Source organism: Lissotriton vulgaris, chromosome 2_1 (genome assembly GCF_964263255.1).
Source record: "Lissotriton vulgaris chromosome 2_1, aLisVul1.2, whole genome shotgun sequence".
NCBI lineage: Eukaryota > Metazoa > Chordata > Amphibia > Caudata > Salamandridae > Lissotriton > Lissotriton vulgaris.
This window is the reverse complement of record NC_141687.1, coordinates 560,811,514-560,824,401: the sequence shown is the minus strand read 5'-3', so window position 1 is coordinate 560,824,401 and position 12,888 is coordinate 560,811,514. Positions and strand designations below refer to the sequence as shown.

Sequence of the window (12,888 nt, the reverse complement as noted above, 5' to 3'; positions counted from 1 at the left end):
CGCTGATAGCCAGCGCGTCTCTCTCTCTCTCCTAACCTCGCAAGCCTCCCCCGCAAGCTGACAACCCCCGCTCTCTCATGCCTTGGGTCATAAACCCCTCTTCAGCGCAGCTCCGCCACAGAATCCCATCCTATTCCCAGCGCGACACCTCCCTTCATTCCTTTCATGGTCTCAGACCCTTTTGATGCAAACCCCCTTTTCCTGTGTCCCCGTTTGTCTTCCTTGTTCCCAGGCCACCACCTGGCCCTGCGGATACTGTTTATTACCCCGTACAGTAGGAAGCTTCCCCTCCCCATCAAAAGACCCTCGAGCCGATCAAAGCCCCCACCCTATGAGATCCGATCAACCCCACGCATTCCGTGAATCGGCGGAATGCCCTGCTGCGCGACACTCATCACCTGTTGTGACCGGGGTGGGGAATTCAACTGTAAATGTATTTGGGAACGGGCCTGAAGGGGAGATTCCGAGGATGTTCTTTCAAATATCAAAGTGTTGCGAGAATGTGTTACGTGTAATAAAGGTCATAAACCCTAGTATAAGAGGCCAGGCCTCAGAGATGTGGTTAGAGCACCTCGTGACGATACTTGCTGTCTGAATTGATGTGTTCTCCTCCGGAGAGAATAAAATCCTCGTTTCCTGCCTTCCAGTCTCCAGCGCCTGCTTCTTCATTGATTAATATTGGTGGGTCATAGAGGCGACACCGCCGGGCAACATAAAAGGGTCTTTGGTTACTGGTTGTCTTTGAACCCCTTTTAACAATTGGCGTCCCAAACGTGGGGCCCATCAGCGACTCGTGGATCCAGTGGGAGAGGTCCTGACGACAGAGTGAACGACTGCAACGATCGGAAGGTACCCTGTCTGATAGACCCTCGTCTGACAGCCGATCATCCGAACTTCACTGGTTCCGAACAGACCTCTCTCGAGTGACCTGCGGTCCTGACTGGGAACCATCAGGAGTGCCACAAGAAGTACGAAGAGAAGAGGACGATCGGGCGCTGGATTCGGAAGACAAGAAACTGTCCATGCGGTCCGGGTAAGGTCGTGTAAACACGACGAATTGCGAAAGTGATTGATAATTGAAAGTGATTGATAATTGAAAGCGATTGATAATTGATGAGAAAATACTAGTATTACTTTTTGTTAATTTATTTGGAGATTCGCTGTCTGCAAACGGAGAAACAACAGGCTCTCCCTTTATAAACAGTGAAGGTTAGGTACGCATCCGTCGGACCTATCTTTCTCCCCCACTGAACAATTGCCCCCCACCCCCATTGATTAACTGTTATAGATTGTTTTCTGGAGATTCTCTGTCTGCAAACAGGGAAGAATAGGTCCCCTCTTTGCAGATAGTGAAAGGGTAGGTGACGCGGACCTTTGCGAGCCTACTTATTCTCCCCATTGACCATATTGATTTTTTATTTTTGACCTAACATTGATTGCTCAAGATTGGTTCATGAGGTATTCACTGCCTACAAACAACGTAGAATAGAAATATTCTGTCTAGTCTTTGCACGCAGTGATAAGATAGGTAGTGCTGACTATTATCCCCATTGTGATCCGTCATGCCTGTCTTCTCCCCACTGGTTAGTAGCCTGTTTAGCCCGGACCGCTTATTAGAGATGAACCATCCGGCTCCGCTGGAAGGCACCCCTAATAAGGACATGTTCATGAAGCATGGATTGATCGCTATAGCCTATAGCCAGCTGTGGCATAAATATACGAAAAAGGATCGAGAAAGTCAGTGGCCACTGGTAGGATCCTTTGAAGACGATAAAATAAACGCACTAGAAACAGCCCTTGGTAAAAACAAGACGACGCCCACTATGCTTGACAGCTTCGGCATGTGGCGAAAAGAAGCCGAACAACGTAAAAAGAGAACTGAGAGTAGGTTGGGAAAAGAGCTGCGGAAAGCAGCCCACCTAGCGGCTCAGAAACTAGAGAAAGAGATAAAAGAAGAGAGGATACCAAACAGAAGCTAGAAATAGAAACATCAAGCCAGTGTCTGGTTAGAACACCCTCCACGCTCTACCCTGAATTACACTCGAAACAGCGAACCAACGATGATCTGCTGCTAGGTCCTCCGATCATCCACATGCCCCCTCCATATGCCCCTTCCCAACCCTTAGCACAGCACCCACTACCCCCAGGTACAAGCGAGAGTAGCACCACAGCTTCAGCCCCCATGGCCTCTGTGCCGGCTGAACTCCTTGTATTAGATGCTATGCAAACGACAACGTTGGGCGACCCAGAGGCCCGAAGGGTTGGTCCTGCAAGAACATATAGACTAAGCAAAAATGAGCGAGCAGGGGTCGACAAGATAGCAAAGATACTGGTAGAGAAGAGGGAAGATGAAGAGTCCGTCACGGATGTGTTTAATTCTTATACTGGGAGTCACAGACGACACTTTACTGTACAACTGTGTTACCACGTCTTAAACGCATACGAGGACCGATATCAAGAAAAAGGTCCCCAGAGCCTAACGACTCTGTACCGGAAGGTCGATATCGGGGATGAGAGTGAGAGTGATGTGACGGACCTCCTTACGCGTACGCTTGAGGTTTTCCGCCACCTCACTGAACAAAAGCCGAAAATCGAATCCACAACATCCGTAGCAACCGAACCACAAACTGAACGATCTAACACCATGATGCCGATACGAGAGGCTGCCCCTTACTGGGTTCCTCCACGAGGTGAAGGGACTCACGATGACGCAAACAACAAAGATGCAAAGGGAAGGGTAGTGTACAATTGGGTCTACCAACCATGGGACCGGCAAGAGATTCTGACCTTCCGGAAATCTCTGCCTGACCTACGTAAAAACCCCACTGCCTTCTATACTGAGTTGGGTACAGCCCTAGGATCGACGATTATGACTCTGGCTGACATCGACTTGTTTTTCGGGTTATGTCTACCAGCCGATGTGTGGAAGCAAATCCGGAAAGTCGACCACTCTGAGCTGTTTGGACATAACTGGTCACAACTCGATGGCATAGACAGACAACGAGAACCCGGACAAAAGCCTTTAAAAGCCATTTTAGACCTCCCGGATAAAATCGTACAGAAATTAAAAACCCTGATCCCAGAAAAGAAAGTGGACTGGTCGATAGTAACGGCTTGTCGCCAGAAACCTCAGGAGGATGTATCGGAATACTTCTCCCGGTTTGAAACGGTGTTCTCCGATTACAGCGGCCAGGACCTGACCACTGCAACCGGACACCATCTGTTTGTCCAGAATTACGTTAAGGGCTTATCACCGGAGGTCTCGCAGAAACTGCAGGCCAGCGAAAGTAGTTGGGCAGCCTCCAAACCTACGGCTATCCTCCAGATGGCCCAATATTATGAACATCAGAAAAACGAAAACGATAGAACAACAGAGAGAAAGAAGAAAGATTTAAAGGAGAGGGTGATGATGGCTCAACTGCAAGGGGTGACTCTGGGACGAGACCAATACCGGGGAAACCATCAGATGAACGTCCCTAAAACTGCACCTCCCAAGGACCGTACTTCGACTCCCCACATTGGACGTACAGACATTAGAGAGGACCAGTGTGCTTTCTGTAAAGGAACGGGCCACTGGAAATCTCAGTGCCCAGTTCTTTTGGAACTCATCAGAAATAGAGATCCTAGAGATACAGCAAGCGAACCAAGGAATAGGGGACCACAGCGAGGGCCCCCAAACAACGCAGCTAATGATAGATCAAGTAGGCCAAACACATTTGATCGACCCCGACAGAACCAATGCCAGCAATCTGACTACGATGACGTTCATGACTTTGCATAGGACTGCCTAGGGCAAGGGAGGGATCCAGTCGAGCTCCATGTTGACCAGCAAGGCCCTTATGTCACTGCTAAGGTCTTGGGTACCAAGTCACCATTCCTGGTAGACACTGGCGCAACACGTAGTGCATTATCTAAACGACTGATTCCAAGGGCACCCTTGTCTGGCTCACTAATAACATCGACAGGTTTCGATGGAACGCCCTCCACTAACCCTTTGTCCGCCCCGATCCTCTTTGACTTAGAAAACAACACCACTGACACCACGTTTTTGCTTTCCTCCAATAGCCCTGACGCAATTATGGGACTTGACTTATTGAAACACTTCCGAGCAACGATTAGATGTTCCCAAGATGGAGTCCGAGTTTTCCTTTACGACAATCCCGTTCTGCTTAGACATTGCCCCCCCAGACACATGTTTTCCATCACCGACGCTGACACTTCCCTGCTTGACACTCTGCCTCCGTATCTGTGGGCCAAAACGGATTCGGATGTAGGGCGCATGATGATCGACCCAGTGCACATTACTGTTCGACCAGATGCAACACTCCCAAAACTTCCACAATATCGGATATCGCCCGAGGGCGAGAAGGCATTGGTAGAAATCATCCAATCACTGATAGACGCAGGAGTGGTAGAGGAAGTGGTTAGCAACGTTTGCAACAGCCCAATCTTGCCCATCATTAAGAAACAGGGAGAAGGAGATGAGAAAGCATACCGCTTCATCATTGACCTTCGAGAGATCAACAAAGTGGTGGTACCCCAGTACCCTGTGGTCTCGGACATTACCACCATCCTGACTTTGATTCCCTCCACTGCCACCACCTTCACTGTCATTGACCTCAAAAACGCATTCTTTTCCATCCCCATCCACCCAGACAGCCGATATCTCTTCGGTTTCACCCTAAAAGCCCGCTCGTATAGGTTCTGCCGAGCACCCCAGGGCTACACAGAAAGCCCTAGCATCTACAGCCAGGCCCTCAAGAGACAACTGGATCAAGTCCAGTTACCCGATGGAGTGGTGTTAGTGCAATATGTCGATGACATCCTCTTGGCAGCCGACACCACTCCACTAGCTGTCACAGCCACCATTCAACTCCTGCACTTCCTTGCAGAAAATGGCCACAAGGTCTCTAAGAAGAAGTTGCAATTCTGCCAACCCCAGGTCACTTACCTAGGCCACCTTTTGTCCAAAGACGGAAGGAAACTGACTCCTGACCGGATCCAAACCATTCTCGACACCCCCATCCCTAGGACCCAGAAACAGGTCCGCTCCCTACTAGGCCTCACCTCCTTCTGCCGACAGTGGTTACCCAACTTTAGCCTCGTAGTAAAACCACTGCTTTCACTGCTAGCTAAGGATATCCCTTTCCCACTCCCTTGGACCCCTGAGTGTCAGGCTTCCTTCATGCAACTACGAGATGCCCTTTGCTCGACCCCTGTGTTGGGTACCCCCGATTACACAAAGCCCTTCTCCCTTTACACTCACGAAAGGGAGGGGTGCGCTTTATCTGTCCTGACCCAGTCCATCGGCTCAAAGCAACGACCATGCGCTTACTTCTCAGCCACCCTTGATCCTGTAGCCAGAGCCCTGCCTGCTTGCCTTCGAGCCGTAGCTGCTGCTGCGATCTCTATCCGACAGAGTGAAGGGATCGTGCTCTCGAATTCCCTCACAGTACTGGTACCCCATGCAGTTGACACCCTCCTAAACCAAACCAAAACGCAACACCTGACGAGTGCACGACTGACTGGATACGAACTGACTCTGCTCGCACCCCACATCACTCTGAAGAGATGCACCACACTGAACCCAGCAACCCTGCTGCCCTTACCAGAAAACGATCCCAATGTGCACCCTGTACACGACTGTGTGACCCTCACAGACGAACAGACCAGAAGTAGGGTTGACCTCAGAGACACGGCCTTTCCCGACCCCGACGGAGAGCTGTGGGTGGACGGTTCTTGCATCAAACTCCCCGATGGCACCACTTCAGCTGCCTATGCAGTCACCACGGCTCGAACTGTAGTCGAGACAGCCCGCATAACGCAACGATCTGCCCAGGCAGCGGAACTGATTGCCCTGATACGAGCCTGTATTCTAGCAGCAGGAACCACAGCAAACATTTACACCGACAGCCAGTATGCCTTTGGGGTGGTTCACCATTTTGGGCTCCTTTGGAGGGAGAGGGGATTCTTGACCTCACACGGCACCCCCATTTTGCACGGGGATCTAGTCTCCGCCTTGATCAAAGCCGTCCTTCTCCCCAAAAAGCTTGCAGTCATCAAATGCCAGGCACACAAAAAGGTGACAGACATTATTGGACAGGGAAATGCACTAGCCGACATCACTGCCCGAACGACAGCTGAAAATAGGACGACAACACGCATGTACGTGACCAGGTCACAAGCAGAAAAATGGTCTGACGCTAGGGACACTATTAGAGACATTCAAATGGCTAGCACACAACACGAACTGACTGAATGGACACGGGTGGGATTGAAAGATGACGAAGGCTGCTGGCGAACAAAAGACACAAACAAATGGTTGCTACCTGACTCGTATCTGATTCCCATACTGACTATGGCACACTCCCCTGCCCACATAGGATCAGCCCCCATGATTGAACTTGTCTCCAGAGTTTGGCACAATGATAAGATCACAGAGTCCGCCAAGCGTCTGGTCCAACAATGCTTGATATGCCTGCAACACAACCCCGGGAAAGGAACTGTAGTACCCCGGGGAGGGTTTGGGGTCCCAAATCACCCGTTTGAAGTCCTGCAGATGGACTACATCCAACTAGACAGATGTCAAGGCCTGAAATATGTACTTGTTGTGGTATGCGCATTTAGCAAATGGGTGGAAGCATACCCAACCCGTGACAACACTGCTATGGCCACAGCAAAAGTACTGTTAAAGGAGTTTTTCCCCCGTTACGGCCTTTGTCGAATTTTGTGGAGCGACAATGGCCCCCACTTCGTAGCCGAAGTTATCCAACTCATTTTGAAGGGGTTGGGTGTAAAACAAAAGTTCCACGCAGTCTTCCACCCCCAATCTGCTGGACTAGTTGAACGACATAACGCCACACTGAAACTAAAATTGGCCAAAATAGTGGCTACCACAGGACTGAAATGGCCAGACGCACTCCCCCTGGCATTGCTCTCAATGCATTCCACCCCTACCAAACACCACTTGACACCATACGAGGTTGTATTCGGCCGGCCTATGAATGTCTGGTCTGCACCGAAACCAACTTCCATTCATGACGTCCCGGACGTCCTAATGTCTGATTACTTATGCCAGTTGACTAAAACACTGTCTGTTATCCATCAACAGGTGCTGCATGCCATCCCTGACACTTCCAGGGGTCCCGGACACACCATCCAGCTTGGGGATTTTGTCCTGATCCGGAACTTCCAGCGTGCCAAGAGTCTGGAACCCCGGTGGACGGGCCCCTGGCAAGTCCTCATCACCACCCGAACAGCACTTCGAGTGGAGGGAAAACGCAACTGGCTGCATGCACACCACTGTAAGAAGGTCTCCTCGACCCTGACCTCGACCGAAAACATCGACAACCAAGAAGAGCTCCTGAACAAGGACCGACCATCACTAACCTGCTATCCTGATACCGAAACACTTGAACTTTCAAAATTCTCTGATCCCACTGTGCCATCGAGAGAAGGGTATTTCCTGCGTCGAAAGGAGGGAGCCTCGGCTAAGTAGACCACGGACTGAGTTAAATCTCAGAACGGTGACCTAAACACTACCAAGGGTTACCCGGAGAGAAGCAAAACAAAGTCTGTGGTTCTGCCCGCTACCGAGCACCTTGAAGATGATGGAAGCGCCAGATAAGAAGATGATGGAAGCGCCAAATAAGAAGATGATGAAGGCAACAGGAAATACCCACCACAGAAACCCAAAAGCAGACAGACTCCACAGCTCAAAGACAATTGCACTCTTCATCACAATCCTTTTCTGCTTTCTCCTCATGACCACACTCTGGATTGTGGAAGAAAATGCACCTGCTCACGAAACATTCCTGACCACTGCTCAGCCTACCACCATGAAGGAACATTATCTGATTTCACTCTCTCCCCAACTCAGAGAGAGACGAAAGGAATTTTGGAATAACTCTTTCGTACAACTACTTCACCAGCACAACCTTGCCACCAATGCCACCAACTGTTGGATCTGTGGGTTGCTACCCCACGCCACTGGACACTCGATACCATTCATCCCTTCACCTTTCTCAGTTCACGGCTCCTGTCTTGCTTGGCTGATGCTTCTGCAAGAAAGCTTTAAGGACAATGCCACCTCCAGCAAAACCGTAACGCATTTCTACCACGGGGTCTGGCGGAACAGAACAAAGACACACTTCTGCCCGCAGACCACCAACAACACAATCCACTTGGACATCCCTGCTAAAGAACAAATTGAAATGCAAGTGTTCAATAATCCAACCAGAACCACCTTCTCCTACCTGCGAAAACGGACGGCTGCCACTCTGACTGTGGCCCTGTCAGTCATCAACGTCACCGGCCACATGTGCATGGAAGGGCTTGGGACTCAGCTGGTAGGCCACAGTGCTTGCCGGTTTTCCAGAACTCTGGACTCCACCGACCCACCTTCCTTTGTGGCGTCTCCAAACACGTATTTCATCTGCGGCACGAAGGCTTACACCTGGCTCCCCAAAGGCTGGGGGGGCACTTGTTTCATTTCCTTCATCCTTCCTCCGACTTATGTGGCACCAGCAAATCATCACAGACAAAAACGAGCCAAGGACATTGAACAAGCCGACTCAACAGGAGCGCAGTTCCTTGATGCTATGAAGGGACTTGTCCCCCTCTGGGGCCCGATGGCGAACAGCCGTGCCATCCGACATCTGACTCAAGCAGTTGAGACAACAATGAACATCACGGCTGGTATCCTTGCTAACAACACCGCTGAACTTCAAGCGGTCCGCTTGGTGGCCCTCCAGAACCGCCTTGTCCTAGATGTGGTTCTTGCGGATCGTGGTGGAGCATGCCGCATTATTGGGTCCAGCTGCTGTACGTACATACCGGACAACTCACCCTCAGTGTACAAAGCCATCGAACATCTTCATAGGCTCTCTTCAGAAGTCCACCAAGAACAAGAAGAATGGTCGCTTGGTGGTTGGTTCTGGAGCACCGTTAAGAACTGGGGCTGGAGACTATTCACCATTATCCTGATTCCTATAGTTGTAATATGCGGTTTATGCTTAGGAATTCAATGTCTGCCACCTCTGTGTACATTATGCGTAAATTGTATTTGCCCTAAGACTGTGGACTTTGGAAACGAACATATGAGAGCAATATATGATGCCGAGGTTAGGAATTTGATGAAGATTGACATTGAGTAAGCAAGTTGGCTAAGATATGTTGAAAAGGGAGGACTGTTAAAGATTAGACCGCAAACGTCAACATTATCGGCGCCATCTTGCCCCTTTTCGAGCCCATTTGTGCGCGTAAGAGGCAGCCATTTTGAGCACCATGGCCTCCCTGCCCCTCGCTGATAGCCAGCGCGTCTCTCTCTCTCTCCTAACCTCGCAAGCCTCCCCCGCACGCTGACAACCCCCGCTCTCTCATGCCTTGGGTCATAAACCCCTCTTCAGCGCAGCTCCGCCACAGAATCCCATCCTGTTCCCAGCGCGACACCTCCCTTCATTCCTTTCATGGTCTCAGACCCTTTTGATGCAAACCCCCTTTTCCTGTGTCCCCGTTTGTCTTCCTTGTTCCCAGGCCGCCACCTGGCCCTGCGGATACTGTTTATTACCCCGTACAGAAGGAAGCTTCCCCTCCCCATCAAAAGACCCTCGAGCCGATCAAAGCCCCCACCCTATGAGATCCGATCAACCCCACGCATTCCGTGAATCGGCGGAATGCCCTGCTGCGCGACACTCATCACCTGTTGTGACCGGGGTGGGGAATTCAACTGTAAATGTATGTGGGAACGGGCCTGAAGGGGAGATTCCGAGGATGTTCTTTCAAATATCAAAGTGTTGCGAGAATGTGTTACGTGTAATAAAGGTCATAAACCCTAGTATAAGAGGCCAGGCCTCAGAGATGTGGTTAGAGCACCTTGTGACGATACTTGCTGTCTGAATTGATGTGTTCTCCTCCGGAGAGAATAAAATCCTCGTTTCCTGCCTTCCAGTCTCCAGCGCCTGCTTCTTCATTGATTAATATTGGTGGGTCATAGAGGCGACACCGCCGGGCAACATAAAAGGGTCTTTGGTTACTGGTTGTCTTTGAACCCCTTTTAACACCCTGAGGCATTTATTAGCTAACCAACAGGTTCCGCTGAATCAAAAGGGTCATGTGTCACCTCTGGATTTCCATGGTTTCATTAGAGCTTCCCTAATTACAGATTCCATTCTGACATTAGCCTGGATACCACTCGAGCCCTCTTTGGGACAGATAAGATAGCAAAACATCAGGGCCAGATGGCTATTACATAGTTTCCTTAAGAGCTCATCCATTTTAATTGAGCACCAAACTAGTATACTAGTCTTCTCCCCGATACTTGGTGGAATAAGTCTCAGAGACGACCCCTAACCTCTAAGAGCTTTCCATAGACCTCCGTAAAGTAATGGCTAGGGTGTTATGGTTGCTGAATACAGAATACTCTACTTACCCATAAATGACCAAGTTCAACAGAGACCTTGAAATAAAAATATAATTAATAATAGTAGCATGTGCTCCCCACCCCGGTATATTTGGCAGCCATGGAGTGTGCGGGGTTCACCACACCCATAGCATTACAAAGATCAAAATCAATCAGATGGAAATGGAGCGCTCATCCTCTTTGGTCCATTCCTTGAATAACCCCTTCTATCCAAATGGGCTTAAACAGATTGTTCTTATTTACCAGAAGGATATCCCTAAATGTTGTGTTAAAGTAATCTGCCACTATTAAACTAAATCCATTTCTTTTCTCAGCAGGTTTAAGATCAAGTTCCTTTTATGAGGTCGAACAGTGCTACAAAATTCGGATTGTTCTTATTAATAAAATTATTTTTGCTGGAATTAATTATAATACTGAAATGCCTAGGCCAACAATAATAAAGGCTTGTGTCAAACTGCTCTTGTGAAAAAAAGGTGAGATAGAACCGACCAGGCTCGTTCTGAACCAAGCAGTAAGCCCACCCTTGGCCCGCTAAGCAGCAGCAAGAGTAGAGTAACCGAAAAACATTCACAAAACACATCCGATGTAGCCCAGGTTTCCTGCATTAGAATTATATATTACAATGGAATAAATTCCATCCAATTTTCAAACCCTAATTCGGCTTGTAACCTGCTATGTTCCAACCTAATGCTTTAATATCATTTGAAATGGCAGCTGCTGCAAGATTCTCTTTTGCTGCAACTACCTCTGTGCAATTACTTATATTAGGTGTGCTAACAGTAGAGAGAATTGTGAGGCGTAAATTATACCACAATTTGCTTTCATCCAATGACCTGCCCTTCTGAAGTCAGTCATTAATAAACAGGACCAAATACCTGTTGGATACAGGTAATGCACAAATTTGGGAGGAGGGGAGATTCGTGGCCGCAGACTGGCCTGGTATTTCCAAGGCATCCAAACTGAGATATTGATCCTGCATATTATGAATTTGGGCATTACAAGCATTAGCATAAGGAACATAAAGCAGGTGAGAGCAATATTTCGGAAACTAAGGAAGATTTTGCTAGGCAGAAGAGGTCCAAGCAATGCTGACAATGCTGTATTGAATGTGTATGAGTAGAATATGTGCATTTAACTTTGTGACTTTCATACAATAATAAAACCGGATTTCACATTCAGTCATTAAAAAATCATTTGCCATCTACATTCGCCACATGAAAAAAGACTGGCGATCTCACCCCTCCCTCGAGATGTATGAGGCTAGTCTGCAGGTAGTTCTAGGATACTTCAGTGGAGAGCAGGGGAAATTTGCTCGCAAGTCAGTACAGGTTTGATCTTGCAAACCTTTTCCTTTAAATTTTGTTCCACACATGTGGGGCAAATGCTTTAGTCATTTTACCAAAATGTAACTTCTTTTAGAAATATCAGAAAAAAATAGTTAAAATGTTTTTAAACACACATGCACTTTATACATGTGATATATCAACATTTAGGTATTGCAAAAAAGTTAAAACATTTTGCAAACTAGTTTGAAAGATTTCTTAATAGTTTTTGCAATTGTGAAATACACATTTTCAAGTATTTTTCTGTTTTTCAAAACTGTTACAAATTCCTTATACGATTTCAGATGCAATAAATTGTATGTTTACATTTAAAATGTTGTAGGTCTCGTTTTAACATTACAAAGTTTTAAAATACATTTACATTTACTTTATTAATTATCATTAATGTTTAGGATTACAATTTTAGAATATTTAAAATGAACAGTTGTTACAATTGTTGCTAAACATGTCCTAACATTTTTAAATACAATTTAAATGTTATAATTGTTTAAACATTTTTGTGTTTGTATTTATATATTTTTTAAATTACATAACAATCTTTAAAATGTTGTTTAAACTTCCAAACTTGCAATTAGTTAAAAATATGTAGGGTTTTTTGCAAGCTGTTATTCATAGTTCACAAATTTAGAACATTTTTAGAAGTTGGATTTGAAGTCCGATTTATAACTGTTTGCTAGGATTTTAAAAGTTGTAATATAAAGCTCTAGAAACCTTTCTATGGTTGTGTTTTTTAAACTTGAAATTGTTTAACAGCCTTTTCAAGAATTTCTTCAAAGTTGAAATGACTAAAAATATTTAATTAATAAGTTATTTGATTGAAAATCATTCATTATGCACTTTGCAGCACATTGAACATGTTTCTTTGCATTCTACACAGCTATGTATCACTCCTAAACAAATTCACCCTTTTAATTTTAATCCGTTTAACACTTTTACATAACATGTGGAATATTTAACAGAACCTTTTTAACTTATTTAAATCCTACCCCTAATAAAAAGGGAAATGTTTTATTTAATTATGTCAATGTGTTAAATACTTTTTTCTTGTGACAGGAAATGCCTTGAAAAAAATTGACTCACAATGTCTTAGCAATGTTGGTGGTTCGTGATTTATCCAAAAGATAT

The 12,888-nt window shown here is 46.9% G+C and overlaps 1 protein-coding gene across 1 annotated transcript in view; it reads left to right on the top strand.

The window, feature by feature from the left end:
* The window catches only part of ERBB4 (erb-b2 receptor tyrosine kinase 4), a 2,375,242-nt gene that overhangs the window by 1,799,723 nt on the left and 562,631 nt on the right, over positions 1–12,888 (top strand). The gene's annotated exons all lie outside the window — the stretch shown is intronic.